Below are 6,783 nucleotides of genomic sequence, written 5' to 3'. Positions count from 1 at the left end.
ACAGAGTTCTCGCTGTCTGGCATGGCGGGAGGAGACCTTGGCTGCCTTCCCTTTCAGAGTGATCTGAGTAGACCTTGGGAGTAAAGATGTTTAAAAAGAGTACCAAGGCTTAAAGCACACATGGATAGAGCTGAATATGTGATGCTTTGCTCTCGCTGCACCAAGTTCTTAAAAGACGTCTAACCCCATTGTTTTTTTTCCCATTGTGCTTATTAATTGTTTGATCTGCATTTTTCTTCAATGTGTACAATGTAAACCGTAAATTACAAATAAAAAAATTATAACAAAAAAATGTTTACAATGTGTACGCCAAGTTAAATGTTACCTTAATAAAGTAAGATGGCTTCAGAAAGACAGAAGTATCACACATGTGGTCAAAAACAAGAAGGCATTTTATTTTTTCCAAAAACTTGAAACACGAATAAAGGAAACACCGGAAGGCTAAAACAAAGTCTATAATTTCTTTCATTGCAGAATGTTTATTTCATACAAAATCACCGTAAATGAAGAGTTTAACCCCATTCCGTGTCTCACAAGCACATATGCCAGAGTTCTGAGGTCACTGATGTGATCAAGTAAAGCTTAAATGGTCATTTCCTGTCAACAAGGCAGAAACCATTTTTAAATTGTAAACTGAGGTAACCATGTCTGCCTTTCTCCAGAGCTGCTGCCAGCGGTGCAGCTGGAAGAGGTCTCATATGCCAACTGCTCCCTTAAAGGATGATTCTATCTTGAACTGCAGTCTGTTCCTTAGAATTGGGCACAGGGGTGCAAGGAGAAGGCTCCCATTCTTAATTGCACTACAGCAAACTGAGAGAAAAACATGGTAAACATGTCTCATGAATATTTATAAGGTGACAATTGGCTGTGTGGCTGAGTGAGTAGCTGTTTGGGTGTGTATAGGTAAGTGAATGTGTGTGAGTGGCTGTATTGGAGAGTGAATGTCTGTGTGAGTGGCTGTAAGGGTGAGTGAGTGGGTGTGTGAGTGGTTGTATGGATGCGTAAATGGATATGTAAGTGGTTCTGTGGGCGTGTGAGTGGTTGTATAGGTGAGTGAGTGGCTGTCAGGGGCTGTATGTATAAGTGAGTGGGTCTGTGAGTAGCTGTATTGGTGAGTGAGTGGCAGTGTGAGTGGCTGCATGGGTGAGTGGGTGGGTGTTTGAGAACCTGTATGGTAAATGAGTGGCTAAGTGCATTTCAGTATGGATGATTGAGTGGGTATTTGAGTGGCTCTATGTCTGTATGTTTATTTATTTATTTAGAAGTTTTCTATAGCGCTAACAAGACCCGAAGGTAGCAGAGCGCTTTACAGTAAAAGGAATTAAAAGGTGAACAAAAAGACACATAACAAATAAAGGCGATCATCGAATGACAATTAGGGGGGAGGAGAAGTTCGTACAGTAGGACTTCTTGGTAATAGGATACAGAGATATCACATAGTTCTGGGGATGGATGTTGATCCTAGTTACCCAGGACCTAGGGAACGGATGAGGAACAAGGATTTGAATTGGCTCTTGAATTCCGCATAGGACGGTATGGTTCTGATATGCTGGGGGATAGAGTTCCATATTTTGGGGGCATTTCCTGTGAAGGAGCAGTCCGCAGTTTTCTTCTTTCTGGTTTTTGGTAGGATGAGCAGCAGGGAGTTAGAGCTTCTCAAGATTCTACTTTGGCCAGCTTTTGTGAGTTTGTTTGCCAAGTATTCTGGTTTTCCGGTGTGGAGGGCCTTGTGGGTTAGGCAGGCCGTTCTGAAGGTGCTACGCATATCCACCGGGAGCCATTCAAGTTCTTTGAGTGCAGGGGAGATGTGGTCAGATTTTTTGCATCCTGAGGTCATTCTTGCTGCCGCATGCAATGTTGTTTTTAATGGAGCCAGGTGTGATTTGGGGATGCCTGTTAGGATAGAGTTCCCATAGTCCAGTCTAGATAGAACTAGAGATTGCGTGGCTAGTTTAAGGTCCTTGTTGGGAATGAAAGGTTTGATTTTGTTCAGAAGTCTGAGGTTAAAGAATGCACTTTTTGCCGAGTTCTTAATGTGGTTTGTCAAGGTTAGTTTGGGGTCTAGGGTGAAACCCAGAGATTTTACGGAGTCAGCTAGCGTGAGAGAACCTTTAAGAGCATCGATCGACTTCAGCCACTCGATGATTTGAGGGTTGTCTTCTTTGTTTAAGATGAGAAGAGTTTCGGTCTTGTCGGGATTGAGTTTCAGGTGATTCTTTGTCAGCCAATCTTGAACATCATTTAAGACGGCATTTAGTCTGTGGATGTCGTTAAGTGAAGAGGTTTCCAGGTAGATCTGTGTGTCATCTGCGTAGAGGTGGAAGTGGATATTGGCATTCCTGAGTAGTTTGGCGAGCGGTTCCATATAGACGTTGAAGAGCTGAGGAGAAAGTACTGGTCCTTGGGGGACACCCTTGTTGACTTGCTGGGATTCGGAGGTGAAGTTCTTCATTTTTATTATTTACAAGCGGTTGTGTAGAAAGGAGGAAAACCACTCGAGAACTACCTCGCCGAGGCCAGCTCTTACTTGCAGAGTCTTGATGAGGAGCTTATGGTCCACCGTGTCGAAAGCTGCGGATAAATCAAGGAGTATGGGGAGGCAGCACTTGTCAGCGTCAAGGGAACCGTGAATGTCGTCTATGATGTTCAGCATCGCGGTTTCTGTGCTGCGGCCTTGTCTGAAGCCGGATTGGAGGGGGTCTAGGAGATTGATGTTATCCAGATGATGAGTCAGTTTCAGGAGAACGCATCGTTCCAGTGTTTTGGCGAGTAGAGGGAGGTTAGATATCGGTCTGAAATTGTTCAAGTCAGTAGAGTCAAGACCGGGTTTTTTCAGCAAAGGGGTGACTTGTCCCATTTTTAGACAGTCGGGGACCACTCCGCTTTGTAGGGAGCTGTTTATGATTTTGCCCCAGATAGGTGCTAAGGTGAGCTTAATTTTTTTGATTAGTGAGGGAGGAATGGGGTCTGAGATGTGAGCTGATGGTTTGGAGGTCGAGATCAACGAGATTATCTCAGTTTCCTGTGTGTGGTTCTATTGGTGAGTGAGTGGGTGTATGAATGGCTGTATGGGTAAGTTAGTAAGTGTGTGAGTGGCTGTATAAGTGAGAGGAGCTCTATGGATGAGTGAGTGGTTTTGTGAGTACTGGTATTGACATGTGAATGGGTATCTGAGGGGTTGTGTGGCAGTGGGAGTATGAAGGTTCTATGGGGGTATTAGAGAGTGTCTGAGTGGTTCTGTGGATGTCATCAGTGAAGTAATTTGAGATGTCATCAGTGATGTCACTGACTTTGTTATGAGTGCTGTAATATGTGAGGTCATAAGCAGTGTGTTGTGGGGGCATAAGTTATAGTTAGCTTAGGTAGCTATGACTGCTGAATTTCTTCTTTGTGAAATCTGAGCCTAACTATAACGTCACTGTAACCTTTGTTTTTTTTCAGTAGATTTCTAAGTTTAAAAAAAAATCTATTTCCTAACTAAAACGCCCCTGTAACCTTTGTAATTTTCAGTTAATTTCTAAGTTAAAAAAAATTATATTTCCTAACTATAAAGTCCCTGTAACCTTTGATTTTTAAGTTCATTTCTAAGGTTTTTAAAATGTATGTCCTAACTGTAACCTGTAATATTTTGAGTGAGTGTGTGACTGAGTGCATGAGTGCCTCAGTGAGTGTGTGAGGGAGTGTGTGTGAGTAGGTGTGCGATTGTCAAAAAAGGGCCAGGGTATGGCTGCATAAGTGTCTCACTGGATGTGTGAGTGGGTGCATGAGTGTCTGAGTGGGTTTGTGAGTGGGTGCATACATTAGTATGTGAGTGGGTGTCTTAGTGAGGGTCTGAGTCAGTCTGTGGGTGGATGTGAGTATCTGAGTTGGTTTGCGAGTGCCTCCATATGTGTGTGAGTCAGTCTATAAGTGAGTGCATAAGTGTCTAAATGGATCTGTGAGTGAGTGTGTGAGGATCTCACTGGGTGTGTGAGTGTCTTAGTGGGGCTGTGAACGGGTGTGAGAGTGTATAAGTGAGTGTGCGAGTGCCTTCATGAGTGTGTCAGTCAGTCTGTGACTGATTGCATTAGTGTATGAGTGGGTCTGTGAGTGGGTGCATGAGTCTCTGAGTGGGCGTGTGAGTCTCTGAGTGGGTCTGCGAGTCAGGTTGTGAGTCTGAGTATTATTTTGCCTCTTTCAGCTTGTCCAGACCTTTGTTTTACCTCTATTTGTGTCATTCTGCTCATATCTGATCTCTGTTTTGCCTCCTTCTGCTCATTGCTGGCCTTTATTTTGCTTCTTTCTGCTCTTTGTAGGCCACTATTTAGCCTCTTTCTGACTATTTCTGACCTCTATTTTACTTCTTTCGGCTCATTTCTGGCCTTTACTTTGCCTCTTTCTGTTTGTTTCTGATTCCTATTTTGCCTCTCTGCTTGTTGCTGGCCTTTATTTTGCCTCTTTCTGCTCGTTGCTTTTCTCTATTTTGCCTCTTTATGCTCGTTGTTGGCCTCTAGTTTTCCTCCTTCTGCTCATTGCTGACCTTTATGTTCCCACTTTCTGATCGTACCTGACCTTTATTCAGCCTCCCTCTCTGCTTGTTTCTGACCTTTATTTTGCCTTTTTCTTCTCATTGCTGACCATTGTTCTGCTTCTTGCCACTCGTTTCTGACCTTTATTCTGTGTCTTGCTTCTCATTGCTGATGTCTATTTTGCCTCTTTCTTCTCAATGCTGGCCTCTATTTTGCCTCTTTCTTCTCGTTGCTGACCTTTATTTTCCCTCTTTCAGCTTGTTTCTGACCTTCATTCTGCCTCTTTCTGCTCATTTATGACCTTTAACTTGCTTCTTTCTGCTCATAGCTGACCTTTATTTTGCCACTTTCTGTTCGTTACTGACCACATTTTTATTCTGCCTCTTGCTGGTCAGTTCTAACCTCTATTTTGCCTCTTCCTGCTCATTGTAGACCTTTATTCTGCCTCTTTCTGCTCGTTTCCGACCTTTATTCTGCCTCTTTCAACCTTTATTTTGTCTCTTTCTGCTCATTGCAGACCTTTATTTAGCCGCTTTCTGCACATTGCTGATCTTTATTCTGCCTTTTTCTGCTTGTTTCTAACCTTTATTTTGTCTCTTTCTCCTCTTTTTCCGGGACCACAGGGGGAGTCTCAAGGCCCAGCCAGCTCTCGTCTCCTGCAGGAGCCGGCATTGCTTCTGCAAGCATGGAGATGCTTTAAAAAGCAGTTCCATGCTTGCGGGAACAATATTTTCATCTGTTTCTCTGCACACATATTTGCGTGCAAGGAAACAGATACTGCTGTCTGCAAGCCAGAGCTGTTTGACAGTGCCCGCTCGCAGAAAATGGAGTTATGTTTGTATATGTTTGGTGTGAGCTTTCAGCACCCACCAGCCAAAAGCAAACAGCTACCTCTCAAGGGTGGGCACCTCAGGAAGTAGCAGGAGCGGGCCCTGTGGGGAAGGGGTGGCGGTTCCCAGAGCCATCTATGCCTCCTTGATGGAAGCAATGCGGCCCCCCTCCAATGTTTATTTTAGCCCCGTGGAGATGGTGGTCCCAGGGACCTGGGATGGACCCCCTTCATTATTTTATTTTAGCCCCGGGGAGGGGGCGGCCCGATACAATCTAATGGCTGCCATGGGGAAGTGGTGGTCACCGGTCCTGCATGAGAGGCCATGTAGGCCTCCTACTTCTAATAAAGTACATTAGCCCCAGGGAGATGGCAGTCCCCAGGGTGTGGGGGCTGCGCAGCCCACCACATTTTTTCTATCTAAGCCCTGTGGAGGTGGTGATCCCCCATGGTTACCATAAGTCCTAGGAGGGGGGACTTTGCACCAACCCCCACCCCCTTTCATCAGCTCTAGTGCTCCCAGGACCTGGCCCAACGGGAGCAAAGTAAAGGAACTACATGGAATATTGTGGTTTTTTTCTTTTAATTCTCATAAATATCAGCGGATCAATGTGCAGATTTTTCTGAGATTTCATTTTTTTTCAAAATTGCGTTTAAGCCATGGTGGGGACACTGAGGGACCCCTGCACCATGGGTAGGGGCTCAGAGTGTCCCTTCCCTGGACCTTTTTCTTTTTAAAATCTTTTTGTGGGACTCTGCTCAAGCCGAGTCCCAAGATGGCTGCCAACACTTCCTGGTTGAAGTGTTGGCAGCCAATCAGATCTTAGCACGAGGTCGGGAGAGTTTGAGGAGCCTTTCATCTCTATACAAATTTTTATTTATTTTAATAACTCCAAAATTACTGATTGGAATCACAACAATTTACAAAAAAGGTTGCTCTCTGGACCAACAGCAACCTTTCGGCCAAATTTGGTGTAATTATTGTGGGGCCTGTAGTCGTGTCTAAAATTCCTATGGGAATTAACATGGGAAATGCAAATTTTCTTACCCCCCTTCCCCCAACTCAGCCTCCGCTTGACGGATCACCCCGAAACTTTCCATGCACAACCGGAGCATGTGTGGAGAAATTTTGTGAAGCTTCGTCGACCAGCGCCAAAGATATAGGGAAGTCAAAAAACGCTTTTCCTATGGAAACATGGTACTAACTATACCTGTCTACTGGCGACCAACCACCAGTAGGTAATATACCATATATATATATTACCTACTGGCAGTTGCCACTGGGTAGTTATAGTTATGATCATGCTTCCATAGGAAATGCCTTTTTTGTGCTGTTAATTTGGCCTCATTTGATAAATCTCCACGAAACTTCCAAAAAGTGCTACTTGTTGACTGGTTTTCACATGGAAAGTTTTGTGGTGATCCGTCAAGCAGGGGCTGAGATAA

The sequence above is a fragment of the Lissotriton vulgaris genome, chromosome 3_1, assembly GCF_964263255.1.
Source record: "Lissotriton vulgaris chromosome 3_1, aLisVul1.2, whole genome shotgun sequence".
Classification (NCBI taxonomy): Eukaryota; Metazoa; Chordata; class Amphibia; order Caudata; family Salamandridae; genus Lissotriton; species Lissotriton vulgaris.
The sequence above is the reverse complement of the archived record's forward strand: the minus strand, read 5'-3'. Positions refer to the sequence as shown.